Consider the following 24278-nt stretch of genomic DNA (forward strand, 5'->3'; position numbering starts at 1 on the left):
GAAACTGCACGCCCGATACTCAATTCCGTGCCGCAGAACGTCACTATCACCATTCATTGCTCCTGCACTAGCCGGCTATTTACTTGCTGTCATATTTGTCAGGCCACACTGTTAAAAGCATGACAATATCTAGTATGCCCGGAACTCTTAGGATGCCTTGCTCTTACTGTCGTTCTGAATCGATCTGCAATTCCCGACCACCTCAATTTTTCTAATACCATGCTGCCATCCAACAGCAGAGAAATATTTCGTTTCTCTCGTAGTGTAGACTCTCCCTCTTCGAAACAGTTCTCATATATTTTTGTATTGAGGATTCGTACCGTAGCGGTCTTTGTAACTTCTGAGAAAAACACAAAAGGATCAATAACAATAATAAAGATTTCAGCTTTCCTGAGCAAAACTCCAAATTCTTCTGCTTCGTTCTAGTCCAGACATTGATTCCTCAGTACTACGAGGAATACTGTCTTTCCAGAGGTCCCTTTCATCACACTGATTAATTCGCAAGAAAACTTACCTGAATCGAAACCTTAATAATAAAATCCGTCTAGTGCCTTTTCAAAAGCGTGTTTATTATCCACCTACGTACAATTCGAAGCACAAAGTGATCTACAGGGCTTCAATTGGCTATCGAAGGCTCTTTATTGTAATAACAACGCGACAGACACGTGTATCTGTGAATTTTTCTGTTGCACATTGGTATAGCACTAATGTATCTTCCATATGTTACTAGATCCTTCCGCCGCTGCTTGCTAGAAAATGTCATTATTATAAGTGAAAATCACATAATTGTGGGTGTACTGTAGTATTAATTTACTTAGTTAACTGGCTTTCAAGACTATTAGTCTGATGATGCCCCTGTAAGCCAAAAACCGGTTCAATAAAAATTTCATACCGTATAACATTTTGCGCTTTTCATTTCCAACGGTCTTCCGCATGTTATTTACATAACTGAAACCTTAAAAGTGACATGTTTCAAAAGCTACTTTGGCGATTAAAATTCACTACCATCGCCAAAAAGGCTGCAGAAAGACTTTATTATGAAATTTCCATTCATTTCGCTGTCTCGATTGTGCTAAGAGTAGCCACCATGCCTAACATGAAATTCGTAAATTACGCTGTGAGGAGAACTAATTCTTCTTGTGTGGTGGTAACATTTTTCGATTCATTATGTACCACGATTCTATTCCTGTCAAACGTTGTCGCATTGTTAACAGCGCTAATTGCCACACACACATTTTCGGCGTTTTCGGACGCCGTGACACAATTCCAGCAACTGCGATGGCACTCACGTGGCGCAACCCGGAAGTCTGCCGTGCGCAAGCACTTAGTCCGCGCTGAACATTCGGCTACAACCTCTATTACAAATCTCTCCCCATCTTTAGCTGCCATACGGCGATGCCTCTGGCTATATAAACCAAGTTAGAAGCATTTTCTATTCCACTGCATTTACGCTCCAAGCAAGAAATCAGGGTTGGGTTCCGAGGGGGGGGGGGGGGGAGAGACAGGTTATGACATATTTTGTTACTTTCTCTCACCCTCTCCCACCAATATAATTTATCGTCACTCGCACTTTCAACGTTCCACATACGCCTTAAATTTTAATAATAGTAGCAATGCAATATATTCAGTGCCTTAATACGATAATAATAATTTGATTACATTAGTGCTTAATACACCGCATTAGCATAATCTGCAAAATAATGTAGTTCAAACAGATATATCATTTGAAAAGCATTCGTCAAAAAATTTTTATATGTCTACGAGTCATGCAGCTCATTTAAGAACAACTTATCGTACGTCTGACAACGTCACAATTTACATGATATAAAATCGAAGTGTGCACTTGCTCTTGTCAGTATTTCACTTAGCACTACAGTTGTGAACACGAATCTGGAGGTTATGGCTATGAGAAGTAGATATGGAGGAAATTGTATTTCTTTCAGTTGCTTCCGCTTCCATCCAGGAGTGTCAATGTTTCTGCTATTATTTTCCTTGTGGGGGTCTTTCCCTTTCTGCGTTCTTCACTGAACATCTTGCTGTTTGCCGAATCAGCCTGTGCACTCACGAATCGGTGGTAGTAGGTATGGTGCCTGTGAATGAGCAGCTCTTCCTAGATGGAATGTTTTCTACAGTCCCAGTGTCAAGCCGCTAGCGTACCCACGTGGGAAAGGTCACAGGCACGTCACTGAAAAATATCTTGTGTTAAATCGTGTAATTTTATAAAATACTTTATCCTTTTCGAAACTCTTAGTCTTCATGCTACATTATTCTCCGCAAGTTATGTAGTTTTGAGCTCAATGGGTTAAATTTTAGTGATACTGGACGTCGGCTTTGACTCACAATGTTGTGGCGCGTTTGACAGCATAATTATGCGTCCAAACAGAGCTAGAACAGAAGATTGACAACATTTACTTTCTTTATACTCTATGGGCCTTTAAAATTGCTACACCAAGAAGAAATGCAGATAAACGGGTATTCATTGGACAAATATATTATACTACAACTGACATGTGATTACATTTTCACGCAATTTGGATGCATACATCCTGAGAAATCAGTGCCCAGAACCACCACCTCTGGCTGTAATAACGGCCTTGATACGCCTAGGCATTGAGTCAAACAGAGCTTGGATAGCGTGTACAGGTACAGCTGCCCATGCAGCTTCAACACGATACCACAGTTCATCAAGAGTAGTGACTGGCGTTTTGCGACGAGCCAGTTGCTCGGCCACCATAGACCAGATTTTCAGTTGGTGAGAGATCTGGAGAGCAGCAGTCGAACATTTTCTGTATCCAGAAAGGCCCGTACAGGACCTGCTACATGTGGTCGTGCATTATCCTGCTGAAATGTAGGGTTTCGCAGGGATCGAAAGAAGAGTAGAGCCACGGGTCGTAACACATCTGAAATGTAACGTCCACTGTTCAAAGTGCCGTCAATGCGAACAAGAGGTAACCGAGACGTGTAACCAATGGCACCACATACGTGATACGCCAGTATGGCGATGACGAACACACGCTTCCAATGCGCCTTCACCGCGATGTCGCCAAACACGGATGCGACCATGACGATGCTGTAAACAGAACCTGGATTCATCCGAAAAAATGACTTTTTGCCATTCGTGCAGCCATGTTCGTCGTTGAGTACACGATCGCAGGCGCTCCTGTCTGTGATGCAGCGTCAAGGGTAACCGCAGCCATGGTCTCCGAGCTGATAGTCCATGCTGCTGCAAACGTCGTCGAACTGTTCGTGCAGATGGTTGTTGTCTTGCGAACGTCCCCATCTGATGACTCAGGGATCGAGACGTGGCTGCACGATCCGTTACAGCCATGCGGATAAGATGCCTGTCATCTTGACTGCTAGTGATACGAGGCCGTTGGGATCCAGCACGGCGTTCCGTATTACCCTCCTGAACCCACCGATTCCAAATTCTGCTAATAGTCATTGGATCTCGATCCACGCGGGCAGCAATGTCGCGATACGATAAACCGCAATCACGATAGGCTACAATCCGACCTTTATCGTAGTCGGAAACGTGATGGTACGCATTTCTCCTCCTTACACGAGGCATCACAACAACGTTTCACGAGGCAACGCCGGTCAACTGCATGTAGCACGTCATTTTCGTGGTGTAGCAATTTTAATGGCCAGTAGCGTATATTGCTTTTTGGACTATAAGTTGTGTGACACACTGCAAAGTAGCCAGAGGTCTAAGTTAACAAACCAACATGATCTCATGAGAATAATCACACTGTCCAGTCACATTTTTGTGACCGCCTGTCACAAGCCTGAATCACTACCGTTTGGAGCGCGAGACGTGCAGGAAGAGAGTCAGTGAGATTCTGGAAGATATCGATAAGGATGTGGATGCGTGCAGACTCCAGTGCCGTAGCCAGCTGCACTACATTTCTCGACTGAGTCTCGGTTGAGCATCCACGGCGCGAACAGCCCGAACGAGGTGTCCCCACGGATTCTCGACTGGGTTTAAACCCGGCGATTTGATAGCCAAGGGAGTACGATAAACTCATCATCGAATCACGCACTTGCACTGCGAGCTGTGTGATATGTTGCATTGTCCTGCTGGTAGATGCCATAGTGCAGAGGAAAAGCCAACCGCAAATTGGGGGATGGGGGTGTAGGTGATCGACAAGGATAGATGCACACTCAAGTTGATACATTGTGTCTTCCAGAATGACAATATCACCCAGCGAATGCCATGAAAACATTCCCAAGAAGATAATGCTCACTGCTGGTTGCAGGGTGTTTGCTTTCAGACGTTTCACATGCACGCCAATGGCTATCTGTCCGGTGGAGCACAAAACGAGATTCATCTGGAAAGACCACTTGTCGCCAGTCAGTGGTCGTCCAGTTGTTGCACTGGCGTGCAAGTACCAGGCTTTGTCGCCTATGAACAGCAATCAGCATAGGTACAGGCGTGGACAAAACGAGCGAAACCCCTCGCCTTTTCGTTATGCTGATCCGCACAGCTTTAAAGTCTGCTACACAGCATAATAGGCAAGGCGACGAAGTGCTACCAACATACTATGCACAGGCGTGAAACTGAAAAACTATCTTAACTTTGTCAGACTGTTAGCAATAATGTGTAAGACTACATTAACGCTGATTAGTGTGTTAAACAAACACGTAAATGTGAGATATAAATGAAAGAAGAAACGCTAATTAGTATGAACTGTACTAATAAAAATGAATTTCAGCTTATCGAGATAACATTACTGTTTTAGTACGACAAAGTACCCCAGATGGTTACGAATTAGCAAAATATTATGCGCATTCGGCCGCAAAACAGTCTGTGTCAACGTTCAGACCAGTCATGCTGGATTTCTGTTGCTGACCTACCATGAAAGTTTGCAAATTTAGGAATGCGTGAAGATTCATAACGAAATTCAGTTAAAAATCATTCATTGCCACAGTTAAGTCAATTCATTTATTGACAGAAGAGGAAAAAGTAGGCAGTAACAAGTATGAAATTCTACAAGATTTTCATATTTACATCCACAGGGCGCCGGTACATAATAAAGGTAGCAATAAAACGTATTGGGAGGGGGGGGGGGGGGGGCACGACAATTTCTTACAATTGCTTTACTGATCGTCTATCTGCCTCCATCGACATTAGAACCGAAAACAAACCAGACCTCCCTTGCAGTAGCAAACACCTTTCACTACACTAGCAGACAACCCAGGCAAACAGCCGTCTATTATTACCCCACACATGAATAAGCCAGCAATTTCGCACTGAAAATGGCAAAATGATCTGCAGTTTCTGTTGCTTAGAGCTTTCTGGAGTCAAAAACATTAATTTTCTACCTTTATGTCACTGCTTATGTGACAATCATCTACATCTACATCTACATCTACATTGATACTCCGCAAGCCACCGAACGGTGTGTGGCGGAGGGCACTTTACGTGCCACTGTCATTACCTCCCTTTCCTGTTCCAGTCGCGTATGGTTCGGGGGAAGAACGACTGTCTGAAAGCCTCCGTGCGCGCTCTAATCTCTCTAATTTTACATTCGTGATCTCCTCGGGAGGTATAAGTAGGGGCAAGCAATATATTCGATACCTCATCCAGAAACGCACCCCCTCGAAACCTGGCGAGCAAGCTACACCGCGATGCAGAGCGCCTCTCTTGCAGAGTAATATCAGCATCACCACAGTCAAGAATGGGGAGTGTTAGTGACTCTACGAGCTTCTTACCTTAAGACGAGTATGGGATGGGGAGGTTCTGCGCAGAATCGGAGAGGAAAGGAATATGTGGAAAACACAAGGAGAAGGGACAGGATGCTAGGACATCTGTTAAGACGTCAGGGAATGACTTCCATGGTACTACAGGGGGCAGTAGAGGGCAGCAAAACTGTAGAGGAAGACAGAGATTGGAATACATCCAGCAGATAACAGAGGACGTAGGTTGCAAGTGCTACTCTGAGATGAAGAGGTTGGCACAGGAGAGGAATTCGTGGCGGTCCGCATTAAACCAGTCAGAAGCTTGATGACTAAAACAAAGGGTTTCTTTTTAAGCTCGAAAGGAGATACTTTTTCATATTCTATAGTGAATGAAGTGACGCTGTCACCTTCTTACAGACTGCAGCTGTGTTTTAAGTCTAGCTCAAGTGATGGTCCAGAATTAATCCCAAGTTCTCTGCAGAAGAGGAAAAGGTTATTTCGATGCCGTTTAGGATTAAGGGTGGAAGAGATTCTCTGAACTGCATGATAATAAGTCTTTGTGAACGACTTAGATTGCTTCCATTTTAGATAGGTTAAATTTCAAATCTGTGTTCTGCGCCCATTCAGATAAGGTAAGTAAATCACATTTACATGCTGGGTGACTGTGTACGAGTCTATGGACTAACACTTAGATACAACTAAATGTCGTCGGCGTATAGGTGATATTTGCATCGCGAAGGATTAGTTGACACATCATTAACATGTAATGGGGAAAGTAATGGGTCCAGTACCGATTGTTGTGTTGTCCCTGATACTACATCCCTCCTTTGCGACCTTTCATTTCCAATCATTACATATAGGTGGTGGCATGTAAGATATGAATGGAACAATTGCATAGCACTTTAAAAATTGACTTTTGTGTTTAGCAAGCAGAATATCGAAATCGGCAGTGTCGGAAGGTTTGCTTTATAGAGATATAGAGAAAATCTCTTCTGAAACGATTTTAATGTTTGTCAATGTGGGTGCTCAATTTCTAGCAGCCATGAAGTATTTAATATTATTCGTAGTGTCGTGTTTTGGACAATTAGGCATTTGTTAATGTATGTAGAAGCAGAGTAAGCCTACATGAGGATGCACAAAACATTACTGGTTTTACAGTCATTTTGCAAAGGGAGAGACTGCTTTTCCTTCTGTTTATTAAGGGAAACGAGGCAGCTAGCTGCAGAGAGAGTGAAAGATTCATTCTGCAAAAAACGTCAGGCTTTGGTCAAGCAGATCCGGCTATAGCTACTTTGACCCCTATACCCCATCTATTCCAAACAAAGCAGGTGCTGGCAGCTGTGAATATTATAGAACAATCAGTTTAATAAGTCGTGGTTCCAAAATACTAACACGAATTATTTACAGAAGAATGGGATAACTGCTAGAAGCTGCTCCCACAGAATGTCAGTTTGTGTTTCAGAGAAATGTAGGAACAAGCGAGGCAGTACTGCCCCAAGCTTTATCGTAGAAGATGGCTCAAAGAAAGGTAAAACTACATTTATAACATTTGTAGACTTAATGGAAGATTTTGACAACTCTGACAGGAATATACTTTCTGAAATTCTGAAGATAACAGTGATAAAATACAGAGAGCAAAAGGTTATTTACTGCCTGTATAGAAACTTGACTGGAGTTATAAGAGTGAAAGCACGGAAGAGGGAGGCAGAGGCCGAGAAGAAAGCGAGACAGGGCTGTAGCCTCTCCCCGATGTTATGAAGTCTGTACATTAAGTAAGCAGTAAATGAAACAAAAGAAAAATTTGGAAAAGGTGGAGGTGAAATAGAAACTACGAGGTTTGCGAAAGACGCTGTAATTCTGTCAAAGACAGCAAAGGACTTGGAAGAGAATCTGAATGAATGGATAATACCTTGAATGGAGGTTATAAGATGAAAGTAAACGTAAGTAAAAGAAGGGTAATGGAATAGAGTCGATTTAAATCAGGCGATGCCGAGAGAATTAGCTTAGGAAAGGAGACAGTAAAAGCAGTCGATGAGGTTTTCTGTTTGGGCAGCAAAATAATTGACGGTGGCCGAAGTAGGTAATACGTAAAATGCAGACTGGCAATAGCAACAAAAGCACTTCTGGAGTTCAGCCTTGTACGGAAGCGAAACATGGATGATAAACAGCTCAGAAAATAAAGGGAGTGCTATAGAAGAACGCTGAAAATTAAATGGGTGGATAGCATAACTAATGAGGAGGTACGGAATCGAATTGGTGAGAAAAGAAACGTATGGCACAACTTGACCAAAAGAAGAGATTAGTTGATAGGACACTTTCCGAAGCATCAAGGAATTGTCAGTTTGGCATTGGACTAAAGTGAGAGAGGGGAGAGGGGGCGGGCGATAAAAACTGAAGAGAGAGACCAAGGGGTAAATACAGTATGCAGATTCAAATGGACGTAGATTACAGTAGTTACTAGGAAATGAAGAGGCTTGCACAAGATAGACTGGCGTGGAAAGCTGCATCAAGACTATCTTCGGACTGAAGATTACATCAACATCAACAATAACCCTCCACCATTCGCCAACTAGTTTTGCCTCAATAGTTTTCAAGATTTAACTACATAAATGAGGAACAGCATAACAATAACACGTTAATTGTCAAAATTAATAAAAGTCTCCTACACCCATGCATTGTGACCAGAAAATTTGTTTTCAAACTTATAATAGATTTTGGTTTATTTGAAAAGGCATATGTAGACATGCCATCATAAATAGCGTAAAATGTAATTCGAGACGTCCATTTTCTAGCTTTTCCTGATATCCTACAAATATTGCCAAGTTCATCTGTTTCTATAAACAGCTTACTCGCAAAACCGTTAAGGAGAGACAGCGCTATACAGTGCTGTGCAAAACTTAAAGACACACGTAACTCTCACCTGATGTGTCACTGCCATGTAACGCAGTTCGATGAAATCTAGATTGTACATAAAAAAATTTCTCTGCCTCTTGATGATTGGGTGTTGTGCGATGTCCTTAGGTTAGCTAGGTTTAAGTAGTTCTAAGTTCTAGGGGACTGATGACCCTAGATGTTAAGTCCCATAGTGCTCAGAGCCATTTGAACCATTTTGAACATAAAAAGAACTGCTACGGTACAGTACAAAAGGTAACTGAAAGAAATACGCAACGAGACGAACTGAAATGACGCTTTCATCCAAAGGCAATAATTATGCTGAAGTCACCGCGATTTATGATGGTTCCCTCGACATTACAAAGACGGAACATGGTTCTTAACAGAGAGCGTGGTCACCAAGGACAGCAATGCATGATCAGCAACGTGCTCCCATACTGGTAACAAGTTCTTGTGGCAGGGCGTTCCAATCCTTCACCAGTGCCCTTGACAACTGCCGGATGGTCGTTGGTGCATGCGGACGTGCTGCAGCACATCTTCCCAATGCATCCCACAAGTGCTCGATGGTATTTAAGTCGGAGGAACGGGTAGGCTAGCCCACTCGCCAAATATGCTCTCATTCCAAGAGCTGCCCCACCTGCTGTCTCCCGTTGTCATCCATGAAGTCAGATTGGGAGGTCAGTACGACCATACAACATTATGCCTCCCCACGATATGACACCTGGACCACCAAAACGATCATGTTCGATAATGTTCCTGATTGAATTATGTGTTCCCACCTCTCCCCTATGACAGTACATGACAGTACGTCCAGCAGCCTAGGGGCCCGAACCACAAAAAATAAATGTTTTTCCTTTTAATACTGTAGTGCGGGCCTCGTAAAAAAGTAGATGTATTTTTTCCTGGTAGGGACTGCATCATAGGTTGAGCCCAGAGCTCTACAGATACACTACTGGCCATTAAAATTGCTACACCAAGAAGAAATGCAGATGATAAACGGGTATTCATTGGACAAATATATTATACAAGAACTGACGTGTGATTACATTTTCACGCAGTTTGGGTGCATAGATCCTGAGAAATCAGTACCCAGAACAACCACCTCTGGCCGTAATAACGGCCTTGATAGGCCTGGGCATTGAATCAAACAGAGCTTGGATGGCGTGTACAGGTACAACTGCTTCAGCACGATACCACAGTTCATCAAGAGTAGTGACTGGCGTATTGTGACGAGCCATATGCTCATTGACCAGACGTTTTCAATTGGTGAGAGATCTGGAGAATGTGCTGGTCAGGGCAACAGTCGAACATTTTCTGTATCCAGAAAGGCCCGTACAGGACCTCCAACATGCAGTCGTGCATTATCCTGCTGAAATGTAGGGTTTCACAGGGATCGAATGAAGGGTGCAGCCACGGGTCGTAACACATCTGAAATGTAACATCCAATGTTCAAAGTGCCGTCAATACGAACAAGAGGTGACCAAGACGTGTAACCAATGGCACCCCATACCATCACGCCGGGTGATATGCCAGTATGGCGATGACGAACACACGCTTCCAATGCGCCTTCACCGCGATGCCTCCAAACACGGATGCGACCATGACGATGCTGTAAACAGAACCTGGATTCATCCGAAAAAACGACGTTTTGTCATTCGTGCACCCACGTTCGTCGTTGAGTACACCAGCGCAGGGGCTCCTGTCTGTGATGCAGCGTCAAGGGTAACTGCAGTCATGGTCTCCGAGCTGATAGTCCATGCTGCTGCAAACGTCGTCGAACTGTTAGTGCAGATGTTTGTTGTCTTGCAAACGTCCCCATCTGTTGACTCAGGGATCGAGTCGTGGCTGCACGATCCGTTACAGCCATGCTGATAAGATGCCTGTCATCTCGACTGCTAGTGATACGAGGCCGTTGGGATCCAGCACGAGCAGCAATGTCGCGATACGAATAAACCGCAATCGCGATAGGTTACAATCCTACCTTTATCAAAGTCGGAAACGTGATGGTACGCATTTCTCCTCCTTTCACGAGGCATCACAACAACGTTTCACCAGGCAACGCCGGCCAACTGCTGTTTGTGTATGAGAAATCGGTTGGAAACTTTCCTCATGCCAGCACGTTGTAAGTGTCGCCGCCTTGTGTGAATACTCTGAAAAGCTAATCATTTGCATATCACAGCATCTTCTTCCTGTTGGTTAAATTTCGCGTCTGTAGCACGTCATTTTCGTGGTGTAGCAATTTTAATGGCCAGTAGTGTAAATATTATGTAAGACAGGACATGAAGCTGCCGACAACGTACATGGATGGAGAACATAATTTGAAGAAATTTTGTCGCTCCTAGCTGGCCGACACAGCAGAGTTGCCACAGCGGCCATATCGTTCTGTGCCATATCCTTCGTCTCTAGGGTGTTGGTCCAGTAAAAGACGTTGGTTCTGAATTCCTGTTTCGAGCTCCTACGGCTTATAAAGAACGCCAAGGAAACAAAGCTCACAGGAAAAAATATTAGTCATCCCTAAAAAGAGCATTCTGATTGCTTTGGAGCGCTGTAGTTAGTGCAGAACTGGTACCAGGAGCCATGTGGCCCTCACCGCTAACGACGTCATGGCGTGTGCCTGTCAGTTGTATGGAATCCGTTCAGTAAGATAGGTCAACGAGGAGACGTGATAGAAGATCAGAGAGGAACCATAGTGTTTGGATGTGCCCATGACCACATCGTGAATGAAGCTGCCTGATTTGCTGGTCTGTCAATGTGTAATCTACGTAGTTTCCGAGGAATGGCGTACCACTCGCAGCCATGTAACATTGCATAAGAGTAGTCTGACCTACAGAGAGCAGTGACGAGTTTCATGCCTTCTCAGTGACTATTGGTTTAAAACCCGATAGGAGTTACTGCTGTCAGAGAATGCAGGTCCACCAGTTTCCAATCGAACACTGTGAAGGGAACTGCGTGCAATGACATTTGGAGCTGGGTACCTCACATAAGGTCGTTGCTCACAGTAGTACATAAAGCTGCGCGTCTTCAGTGGACCAAACAATACAGAAGCTAAACAGTTACGGGGTGGAGGTCTGCAGTGTGGTCTGACAAGTCGCGATTTAGCCTGTTTTTAAATAATGTAAGGCGTCGAGTGCACAGATGGCCCAATTAGGCTTTTCACCTGCAGTGTGTGGAAGGTGTAGTTCAGGTGAGAGGTAGTTCCGTTGTGTTCTTCATACCATGACTTGGGCCAACTCATTCAGGTTGCCACAAACATGAACCAGGAAGTTTATTTCAACATTCTCTGTGACCAAGTGTTGCCCATCCTTCTACATGTTCGTGATGAGTATGCTGCTCACACTTTCGCCTTCCAAGACAACAACAGCTTTGTTCGTAGAGCTTGCACGCAAACATTCCTGGTTTGACGAACACCTCGAGTAGCCCGCTAAATCACACGATTTTAATCCCATAGTAAATGTCTAGGACTGTTTGTAACGGCAGGTAAAACACATAAATCAACAGCCCTGTAATCTGGTAGCTTTGTGGGATCTAATCGTCAATGAGCAGTTTCAGCTGCATACAAAATACCTGAAGAAACTTGTGGGCTCTGTTTCACAGTATTGACGTCGTGTGTCCAAGGGATGATTAATTTTTCGCTGAAAGAGAAATACTGACATCAGCCGCATGAGGGTATTGAAATAATTTAATGACAAGAAGTGAAAATTTGTGCCAAATGGGGGCTCGAACCATGATTCCCCACTTTACACGAGCAGTCGCCTTAACCGCTTCAGCTGTCTGAACCCAAATTCCCAGCTTGTCACACACTACTTCCGTAGCGCCCCCCTGTCCGGCTTCCTCACTGCTCGCAGCATTTAAGATGATTCCCACAGGACGTCGGACCTCAGATGCACCCACACTAAAGATACTATGAAATGCCGTCAAGATGTATGTATTACCATTATATATGTGGTGTCTGTTCTTTCGACACGTTGAGACTTTAGACTGGGCGGGAATATTGAGCAAATAGCCTCAGCAGCTACGGCAACTGCTCACGTAAAGCGGGAAATTCGGGTTCTACTTCTGATCCGCACAAATTTTCACTTGCCACCACTGACTTATTTCAGTGCCCTCTTGTGGCTGACGTCGATTTTCTCTGTCATGTATACGTATGCCTGCGGAATCATAACTGTGTAGTGACTACCCTTTTTGGACACGTCTGAAAGAACAAGCACCAGCCAAATAACAGGTTAATTTTTTTTCCGGTGCGCTTATCTGAATAGGAACCCATCACTCCATGCTACTGGACCAAATACAATAAAAACGTAAGCTCCTGTTCTCCCTCATATGTTGACTGAAAGAGTGATAGTAATATTCTATGATTTCGGTAATTTCAATAATTGTAACTAAATAATTAATATGATCACAATGCTCAGTGGCAAGATATTTGTAACTTACACTATTTGTGTGTCTCATAACAGACTCGTTGCATTTTCTCCCACTAATAGTCCAGATAACGTTCCAGTACTACAACTAATATAGCACTGGGCTTCTTACCACATTAGTTAGTCACTTACCTCATAATTGTAAGCGTTATCATTAATTGCGGTTGGCTAGAGGCGGTGTTACACAGTATTAGCGTCGTATGTCCTGGGCATGATTAATATTTTATCTGGTGAGCATATTATTTGAATAGGAACGTATCATCAGAGACTATTTGTCTCCATGCTACAGGACCAAATACAATAGATACATTAGCTCCTACTCTCCCTCATATGTTGACTGAAAGAGTGATAGTAACTTATTATGACTCTGGTAATTACAACTATTATAACTAAATAATTAATATGTGATACTGTGGAACTCATTGTTTTACACATATCTTCCCTTTCCACAGAAATGGCGCCTTCTAGACGCCCTGGGAGGTTGTAAGGGGAAATTAAACTCTTGAACAATGGAACTAGAAATACCAAAAAAAAAAAAATGTTTCAAATGGCTCTATGGCTCTGAGCACTATGGGACTTAACATCTGAGGTCCGCCCCGGTAGCTGAGTGGTCAGCGTGACAGACTGTCAATCCAAAGGGCCCGGGTTCGATTCCCGGCTGGGTCGGAGATTTTCTCCGCTCAGGGACTGGGTGTTGTGTTGTCCTAATCATCATCATCTCATCCCCATCGACGCGCAGGTCGCCGGAGTGGCGTCAAATCGAAAGACCTGCACCAGGCGAACGGTCTACCCGACGGGAGGCCCTAGCCACACGACATTTCATTTATTTCAACATCTGAGGTCATCAGTCCCCTAGCACTTAGAACTACTTAAACCTAACTAACCTAAGGACATCACACACATCCATGCCCGAGGCAGGATTCGAACCTGCGACCGTAGCGGTCGCTCTGTTCCAGACTGAAGCGCCTAGAACCGCTCGGCCACACCGGCCGGCCTAGAAATACCAGCCTAGTTACACACAGTATCTGCATATCACTCTGATCACGCCAGTGACGCTTTGTAGAGTGGAGTCTGTGAGACACCAAAAGCATTCAGGGGATATCTTGATCCTTGACTGGCCAGTTGCCACAGCTCGTGGAAACCGGTGGAGCTTCTTTGAAGTGTGATAGAGGTGGACCCTGTGGAAGAGGCAATGAAGTGACATACAAACACCCTCATACCTGTTAAAAGTTCCCAAGTCAATCTCACACAAATTGGGAGTGATGCAATAGTACATTGCCACGCTGAAGATGTGACATGGGAACAAATGGGTGCCGGCCGGAGTGGCCGAGCGGTTCTAGGCGCTTCAGTCCAGAACCGCGCTGCTGCTACGGTCGCAGGTTCTAATCCTGCCTCGGGCATGGATGTGTGTGATGTACTTAGATTAGTTAGGTTTAAGTAGTTCTAAGTACTAGGGGACTGATGACCTCAGATGTTAAGTCCCATAGTGCTCGGAGCCATTTGAACCATTTTTTGAACAAATGGATGCACGTAATCTGACAGAAGGTTGCTGTGTCATTCACTAGTGAAAGACAATGTCAGATGTATAAGGAGTTCCCTTCTCATCCCATATAAACATCCATCACTTGAAAGAATCTTCACCACTGGGATGGATGCTGAGCCACTGGAAAGCGGAATGCATTGTATCATGTGGTATGCAATATATTCCTTATCTGTTATTAGTGTGTACTAGTGTGTTCTGCGACTCATCAGTGCAAGGAACCTTCTTTGTACTTCAAGTGGCCATTGATGGTGTTCCTACCCCCAGCTTACTTCTGTGCTTTGAGATATTCAGTGAGCAGAGCTACAGGTGTGGAGTTGTGGCTTTTGTATCTCATGATGATATGGCTGGTCACTAGTCGTTGGTGCCCAGCACCGGATTGTCAGACGATTCACTGCCCTGTGGCCTGTTTATCCTCTGTTACAATCTGTGTCACTCAATAGCAATCTGCTTACTCGACATGTCCATTCCTGACAGTGGAAGTCGCATCTAACAGATATATTCCCAGAACACCCTTGGCATAGTGACCTTTGAAAAGTCGAGTGCCTGCGTGATTAAAGAGACAGTGCCCATGTTTCAGGCTTCAGGTCTGCATCGTGTGTCCGTGAAAAAATATATTGGTATTGTGCATCCACACAGTCCAGTCATATTAATGTGACCACCACCTGTGTTTGACGTCAACATGAAATTACAACTCACAACCAACAAGTGGCAGCATTAGTAGCGGAGGGTATGTAAAGAGCGTCAGCGATGCGGAATACAGGACAGTCATTGTAGTAATGCGGAAACAGACGATTTAACTAACATCCAAAAGTGTATTATCATTGGCTTTCGAGCCAAGGGTGGAAGCGTTACCAAATTGGCTAAGTTTGTAAACAGTTTACATGCCACCATGGTTAAAGTATACTGTGCATGGCAAAATGGTGTTATCCACAACTGGTGCCATGGTAACTGTGATACACTATGGACCATAGATTACAAGGTTGAACGGCGACTGTGGAGATGTGTATGGGTGAACAGATGTGCAACTGTTGAGCACCTTAGCGCCCAGCTGAACCAAGGGGCTATCGACAGCGTTTCCCCAGTGACTGTTCAGCAAATGTTGCTGATATGGACCTCCACAGCAGGTGCCTGGTTCATGCACGCTTGTTGACTTCCATTCATCAGCGATGAAGGCTGGAATTTGCTCATCAGCATCACAACTGGATGTCCACTGAGAGGTGACAGGTGGCCTTTTCAGATGAGTCACGTCTTATGCTCCATCGGACAGATGGCCTATGGAAAGTACGGCTCTGAAATAATCGACGGAAGCGTCTAGGCAGAAGGAGGTAGCACTATGGTCTGGGGAATGTTTTTGTGGCATTGCCTGGGTGATCTCGTCATTCTGAAGGGCACAACGGATTAGTACAAATATGCGTCTGTCCTTGGAGACCATGTCCGCTCCTACATGCAGTTTGTTTTCTCCTTGGCACCATGGCATCTACCAGTTGGACAGTCCAATGAGTCACAAAACCCACAGTGTATGTGAATGGTTTGAAGAGCACCAGGATGAGTTTACCGTATTCCCCTGGCCACCAAACTCCATAGATTTAAACCTAATCGGGAAACTGTAGGACCAGCTCAATCGAGCTGTTTGGGTCATGGATCATCAAAAATAAACCTAGAGCAGCTGGCCATGGCACTGCAGTCGGCATGGCTCCGCATCTTCTCAGTATTTTCCAGAATCTCACTGACTCTCTCCCTGGAAGTCCGCCCTGCAAAAAGGCGGTTACTCAGGCTTCTGTCAGTGGGTCACATTAATGTGACTGGAAGGCGTAGCTCAGGATCGGCAACGGCGTGTGGAACTGCACGCGAGAACTGTCTCGGCTTTGCTCGGTACTTCTCAGAAGCACGCGGTACAGCGCGACATTTCATTTACACTGCAGTTCACTATTTTTCGGTCGGCACGACTTACTTCAGTTCGGCATAATAATGTTGTCAGCGCTATTTGTTCATGATATAAAAGAATTCGTAGGTCCAGTGGCTACGTGGACACTATGTGATCAAAAGTATCCGGACACCTGGCTGAAAATGACTTACATGTTCGTGGGCGCCATCCATCGGTAATGCTGGAATTCAGTATGGTGTTGGCCCACCCTTAGCCTTGATGATAGCTTCCACTCTCGCAGGCATACGATCAATCAGGTGCTGGAAGGTTTATTGGGGAATGACAGCCCATTCTTCACGGAGTGCTGCACTGAGAAGAGGTATCGATGTCAGTCAGTGAGGCCTGGCACGAAATCGGCATTCCAAAACCCAAAGGTGTTCTGTAGGACTCAGATGAGGACTCTGTGCAGGCCAGTCCATTACAGCGTCGTTATTGTCGTGTAATCACTCCGCCACAGGCCGTGCATTATGAACAGGTGCTCGATCGTGTTGAAAGATGCAGTCGCCACTCCAGAATTGCTCTTCAACAGTAGGAAGCATGAAGGTGCTTAAAACAGCAGTGTAGGCCTGTGCTGTGATAGTGCCACGCAAAACAACAAGGGGTGCAAACCCCCTCCATGAAAAACAAATTCAAATGGCTCTGAGCACTATGGGACTTAACTTCTAAGGTCATCAGTCCCCTAGAACTTAGAACTACTTAAACCTAACTAACCTAAGGACATCACACACATCCATGCCCGAAGCAGGATTCGAACCTGCGACCGTAGTGGTCGCGCGGTTCCAGACTGTAGCGCCTAGAACCGCTCGGCCACACCGTCCGGCCATGAAAAACATGACCACACCATAATGTGTGTGTGTGTGTGTGTGTGTGTGTGTGTGTGTGTGTGTGTGTGTGTGTGTGTACTCTTATGGGACTTAACTGCTAAGGTTATCAGTCCCTAAGCTTACACACTACTTAACCTAAATTATCCTAAGGACGACACACACACACACACACCCATGCCCGACGGAGGACTCGAACCTCCGCCAGTCCATGACTGCAGCGCCTCAGACCGCTCGGCTGACCACACCATAACACCACCGCCTTCGAATTTTGCTGTTGGCACTACACACGCTGGCAGATGTCGTTCACAGGGCATTCGCCATACCCACACCCTGCCATCGGATCGCCACATTGTGTACCGTGATTCGTCACTCCACACAACGTTTTTCCATTGTTCAGTCGTTCAAGCGAGGCGTCGTTTGGCATTTACCGGCGTGATGTGTGGCTTATGAGCAGTCGCTCGAACAGCGGAGGATTTAAAAATTTTGCGTCCATAGGCACACCATGTTAAATGCGCTTCTCACAAAAAAAAAACATGTTTTAAATAATAACTATTACCCGATCACTTCACAATTGCCGTTTTGGCTGGGAGCGCTGTGAGCTGTTTCCGTACTCTTCTATTCGTTGTTCTGAAGGACACGTCAGCGGTCGAGTCGAGCTCAATTAAACTGTAATATGGTTCCTGAACTGTACTTGGTGTACGGCAGCGGATAAAACAAACTTAGAACTGCATTGTGTGAACACATTCTTTTGTCGAAAGACTACAGAAACATACACAAGGAAAATAACTTTTCTTTTATGGCCTAAAAATTCAGCAGAGCGTTTAGGAGACAACGGATTTTTGTTATAAATTCACTTTTAATATGTTCTTTTAAACGGAACCGTTCAAAATGAAAATATAAAAGGTGTTTTACGATCTAAAAATTAAAGCAAACGTGTCATAAATTAGAAATTAATACATACTTTTACATAGATGCGTTCAAAATTAAAATTAAACTGTCGTTTTACGATCGAATAACTTGAATGTGTAGCAGATTAAAAAAAACACGTTCGGTATTAATACGTGAATCTATAGGAAAGCGTAAGAAATGAAAAAGAAATAGAGATTTCGGTGCTCGAACTAATTGCTAAATACAGACGAATAAACACAGAACTGGATTTGCTATTAGATAATTTTACAGACTAGTGTGAAAAAACCAAAAATTTGATTTATAATCTAATAGTTAGTGTGTAAAGCATTAGGGTCTGTGTAGCTAGGTGCTGCATAATAATTGTACACAAACCTTTAATCCATGTAAGGGCTGAACAGTTTTCTACAGCAGCTACTGCTCTCACTATAGCTGTTTCTAACGGTATTAGCAAAGCTTTTAAGTATTTATTGACAGAACTGAACTACGTTATTTATTAACACTTTTTCATCTGAGCGTACTCTCCGATAACGTATATTTCCGCGATAACTATACATTTCAGCAGACGCCAAGAATAAGCATCAGTTGTAACATACTACAGTATCAGTATGACTTGACTGTACAGCGCCGAGCGGCGTGGGTAATTTGGGTATTGTTATGTATTGTCGGGCACCTTCGGTCACGTGTGCACGTAAACGAGGTTTAATTCTGCGTTGTGCCATCGTCAATTGTAAAATAAACAGGTAATATGTAGTTTGTAAATCCAATGAATGTGCTCTAAGCTATAATAAAAATCATATTACAAACTTACATTTTAAAAACTAATATAAATAAATACAAACTCACCGGTCAGCAAAGTTTGCGTCTGGCTTTGACGGCAGAAAACTCGTTGATCATATCTTCATAGTTCAGACGGTTATAGGTTAGAAGGTCGGCTTCGATGTGAAGTATGGACAAGGCGTACAATCTCTCCTCAGACAGCAAAGAACCTAGGTACAATTTCAGTTTTTTAAGAGCCGAAAACGAGCGTTCTACTGAACAATTTGTAAGTGCCATACATAGAAATATTCTAAGAGCAATGTCAACATTCGGAAACACGGACGGTGACCTCTCTTTTCGTAAAAATTTACTCGTTTCGACTGGCATATCACTAATCTCAGAAAATTTCTAAAGTTCCGCGAAATGTACGCATTCAGTAGGGAAGGAAAGATCTAAATCCGTGTCATGTGACGCTTGGAGTTTTGCTGCACGATCAGCAATATCGTCAGGTGAACTGTTCTTAAAGTTACTGAAAACTGTGAAGGAGTCCAACAGTGTTCTATAGCTTTCCTTCCTCCTCACTAATTCTGTGTACAGGATGTCGAGTACTGGGAGAAATGTTTCGTTTCTAAAATTTTTCCTTCTGGTCAGAAAAACTTCTTCGGAGTCCGCTTCTTCGTCATCATGAAGTTTGCGTTTTCGTGATCTTTTGTAGGTGTAATCATCTGTATCTGTCACAATCTCCATGGATTTATTTTCACAATAGTCAAACATGCCACAAATAGACGCAATAAATCCTACAAGTGATTCATATAAGTCATGCAATATTTTAGTATCAATATTTACACTTTGTAATTTCAGATTTGCACTATTAAATCTCTGGAATATGTCCTTCCAAACTGTCATCATGAATAATGTTTCTAGTCTGCTGAGTTGATTCATTAAAGCTGAAGCCTCATTTCGCACAAGTGATTTTTCAAACGTATTATAGGCAATATGTGTGAGGGCATTGATAACGCCCTCCCAATTTCCATATAGAGTTACACACGCTTCCGCTCTTGCTGACCAACGTGCTTTTGATAAAAATTTTACCGTTTTACTTCCTGGTTTCATGAAAGAAAGAAGTTATCCCAGCGCTGTGTAGAAGCAGAGAAAAAATTATAAAGGTTTTGAACTACATTGAAAAAAGAACATGCTTCCCGACAACAGCTTGCAGCACTAGTGCCGACTAAATTCAAAGAACGTGCTGCACAACGCACATAATGCGCTTTCGAATTTCGTTCTTTAATGCATGCCTGTAAACCAATGTAGGTTGTTGACATATTGCTTGCGTTGTCATATGACTGGCCTCTGCAGTCAGTAAAATCAATGGAATTTGTAGACAGGACTTTTAGTACGGCCTCAGCTAAGTTTTCGGACTTTTGTTCCAGCTTTGGTAAAAACAGAAGAAAACATTCAACAGGTTCACCATTCTCGTTCTCATATTCTAATATAAAAGATAATTGGTCAATATGTGAAATGACCGCAGTAGAATCTACTATTATAGAGAAATATTTGGCCTGTTCTATTTCACTTATAATTCTTTTTATTCGTTCTGAAAGAAGCTCTATTATTTCATCACAGATTGGTGAAGAAAGATAACTGGATTTCCATATCGTTCAATGTGCTCTGCGAGAAAAGGATCAATCTCAGCTATAAGTTCAAGAGACATCATAAATTGACCATTATGTAATGAATGGAATCTTTCAACGTGCCCACGTAGGGGAAGTTCACGACTTGTAAGCTTCTTCACTACTGCAAACACCCTTTTCAACACACTGCGCCAGTACATTTTTTCTGTCTCAACATATGACTCGAAATGGTTATCTATTGTTCCAAGTGACTGTTCTCTTGTTAAGAGTGCTAACTCAGTATTTTTGTGTTCAAGTGAATTCTCATGATGAGATAAAATACCAGAAATATTTTTCCAATCTGCAATACCATTAGTAGCAATCGCGGCCTTGCCTCCGAACAATTTACATGGTGCGCGAAAAACAGCACCGGTGCTACAGGAGTATACTAGAAAATCACACAAAGTTGATTCACCATTTAAAAGTTTACGGTAAAATACATTTTTGTTCAAACATTTTTACCGTTACAATTTTGATTAATGCAAGATTGTAAGAGAACGTCGATTGTTGATTCATTGACACACCATTCTGCAGGATCATCACTAACGAGGTTATTTCTTTTTGTAATGTCTGACTCGACACTTAGTTTTTTGTGAAACTTGAAATCAGGGTAAATTTGCTTTTCTTCATTTTAACTTTTGTTTCGTCTGTATTTACTTCTTTTGCAACAGCTGCAGTGCCAGAAATGTCATCCGTACTACTTGAAGTCGAACCAGCAACATTTTTTGCGAAAAATTTATCTATTCTGCCAAGCGTTTTTAGAAGATTGGCTCCTCGTTCTCGCCTTACCTTCGATAATTTCCGAAATGCCGCCACACTTAATTTCGCACGTTTGTTTTTTTCACTGTTACTCATGTTGAGGCACTTACAAAATTGTCAACCAACAGTCAAAAAAAGAAAATTGTAAAAGGAAAGAAAGAAAGACAGACTGCATCCAGTTCCAATCGTACTACACTGCACATGAGCACAAAGCTTTTTACTTTAAACACGGCACACGAGCACAAAGATTTTTCCTTTAAACACGGAGTGATGAACCGACGAACTCGAATTACTCGACGTAACTGTGCTATGAGAGAACGACCTTGCAGAATAATTTAATTTCATTGTCGCCTGTTTCTCTGTTGTCAGTGAACAGTAGAAGCACACCTGCCAGCTGTAAATCGTCTCGTAAAGAAAACGTGACAGTCCCTTTTTTGGCTTCTACATCTACATCTACATCCATACTCCGCAAGCCACCTGACGGTGTGTGGCGGAGGGTACCTTGAGTACCTCTAACGGTTCTCCCTTCTATTCCAGTCTCGTATTGTTCGTGGAAAGAAGGATTGTCGGTATGCCTCTGTGTGGGCTCTAATCTCTCTGATTTATCCTCATGGTCTCTTCGCGAGATATACGTAGGAGGGAGCAATATACTGCTTGACTCCTCGGTGAAGGTATGTTCTCGAAACTTTAACAAAAGCCCGTACCGAGCTACTGAGCGTCTCTCCTGCAGAGTCTTCCACTGGAGTTTATCTATCATCTCCGTAACGCTTTCGCGATTACGAAATGATCCTGTAACGAAGCGCGCTGCTCTCCGTTGGATCTTCCCTATCTCCTCTATCAACCCTATCTGGTACGGATACCACACTGCTGAGCAGTGTTCAAGCAGTGGGCGAACAAGCGTACTGTAACCTACTTCCTTTGTTTTCGGATTGCATTTCCTTAGGATTCTACCAATGAATCTCAATCTGACATCTGCTTTATCGACGATCAGCTTTATATGATCATTCCATTTTAAATCACTCCTAATGCGTACTCCCAGATAATTTATGGAATTAACTGCTTCCAGTTGCTGACCTGCTGTATTGTAGCTAAATGATAAGGGATCTTTCTTTCTATGTATTCGCAGCACATTACACTTGTCTACATTGAGATTCAATTGCCATTCCCTGCACCATGCGTCAATTCGTTGCAGATCCTCCTGCATTTCAGTACAATTTTCCATTGTTATAACCTCTCGATATACCACAGCATCATCTGCAAAAGCCTCAGTGAACTTCCGATGTCATCCACAAGGTCATTTATGTATAATGTGAATAGCAACGGTCCTACGACACTCCCCTGCGCCGGCACACCTGAAATCACTCTTACTTCGGAATACGTCTCTCCATTGAGAATGACATGCTGCGTTCTGTTATCTAGGAACTCTTCAATCTAATCACACAATTGGTCTGATAGTCCATATGCTCTTACTTTGTTCATTAAACGACTGTGGGGAACTGTATCGAATGCCTTGCGGAAGTCAAGAAACACGGTATCTACCTGGGAACCCGTGTCTATGGCCCTCTGAGTCTCGTGGACAAATAGCGCGAGCTGGGTTTCACACGATCGTCTTTTTCGAAACCCATGCTGATTCCTACAGAGTAGCTTTGTAGTCTCCAGAAAAGTCATTATACTCGAACATAATACGTGTTCCAAAATTCTACAACTGATAGACGTTAGAGATATGGGGCTATAGTTCTGCACATCTGTTCGACGTCCCTTCTTGAAAACGGGGATGACCTGTGCCGTTTTCCAATCCTATGGAACGCTACGCTCTTCTAGGGACCTACGGTACACCGCTGCAAGAAGGGGGGCAAGTTCCTTTGTGTACTCTGTGTAAAATCGAACTGGTATCCCATCAGGTCCAGCGCCCTTTCCTCTTTCCAGCGATTTTAATTGATTCTCTACCCCTCTGTCGTCTATTTCAATATCTACCATTTTGTCATCTGTGCGACAATCTAGAGAAGGAACTACAGTGCAGTCTTCCTCTGTGAAACAGCTTTGGAAAAAGACATTTAGTATTTCGGCCTTCAGTCTGTCATCCTCTGTTTCAGTACCATTTTGGTCACAGAGTGTCTGTACATTTTGTTTTGATCCACCTACCGCTTTGACATAAGACCAAAATTTCTTAGTATTTTCTGCCAAGTCAGTACATAGAACTTTAATTTCGAATTCATTGAACGCCTCTCGCATAGCCCTCCTCGCACTACATTTCGCTTCGCGTAATTTTTGTTTGTCTGCAAGGCTTTGGCTATGTTTATGTTTGCTGTGAAGTTCCCTTTGCTTCCGCAGCAGTTTTCTAACTCGGTTGTTGTACCACGGTGGCTCTTTTCCATCCCTTGCGATCTTGCTTGGCACATACTCATCTAACACATATTGTACAATGGTTTTGAACTTTGTCTACTGATCCTCAACACTATCTGTACTTGAGACAAAACTTTTGTGTTGCGCCTTCAGGTACTCTGAAATCTGCTTTTTGTCACTTTTGCTAAACAGAAAAATCTTCCTGCCTTTTTTAATATTTCTATTTACGTCTGAAATCATCGATGCAGTAACCGCTTTATGATCGCTGATTCCCTGTTCTGCGTTAACTGTTCTATTTCCCGCGTCGCCCGAATTTTAGCTGTGACGCAAATATGTTTTGAATGTTCTTGACACTGTCTTTCTAATTTAAAAAGCAAACAATTTTTTTCAATTTCTTTCAGTGAGGTGTGCTGGATCGACTCTTATCCCACTTATTCTTCTAACATTTTAGCGGTTTCTGTGGGCAGAGAAGACGGACTACAAAGTTTAAGTAGTCTTGTTGGCAGTTGATGTTGTGTGTTGTCATTTGTGTGAACACTGCTATTATGTCTACAAGCAAAT

At 43.3% G+C, this 24278-nt stretch overlaps 1 protein-coding gene across 1 annotated transcript in view; it reads left to right on the forward strand.

The window, feature by feature from the left end:
* Positions 1-24278, forward strand: part of LOC124556569 — a 73889-nt gene that overhangs the window by 269 nt on the left and 49342 nt on the right. The gene's annotated exons all lie outside the window — the stretch shown is intronic.

Source organism: Schistocerca americana, chromosome X (genome assembly GCF_021461395.2).
Source record: "Schistocerca americana isolate TAMUIC-IGC-003095 chromosome X, iqSchAmer2.1, whole genome shotgun sequence".
NCBI classification, from domain to species: Eukaryota; Metazoa; Arthropoda; class Insecta; order Orthoptera; family Acrididae; genus Schistocerca; species Schistocerca americana.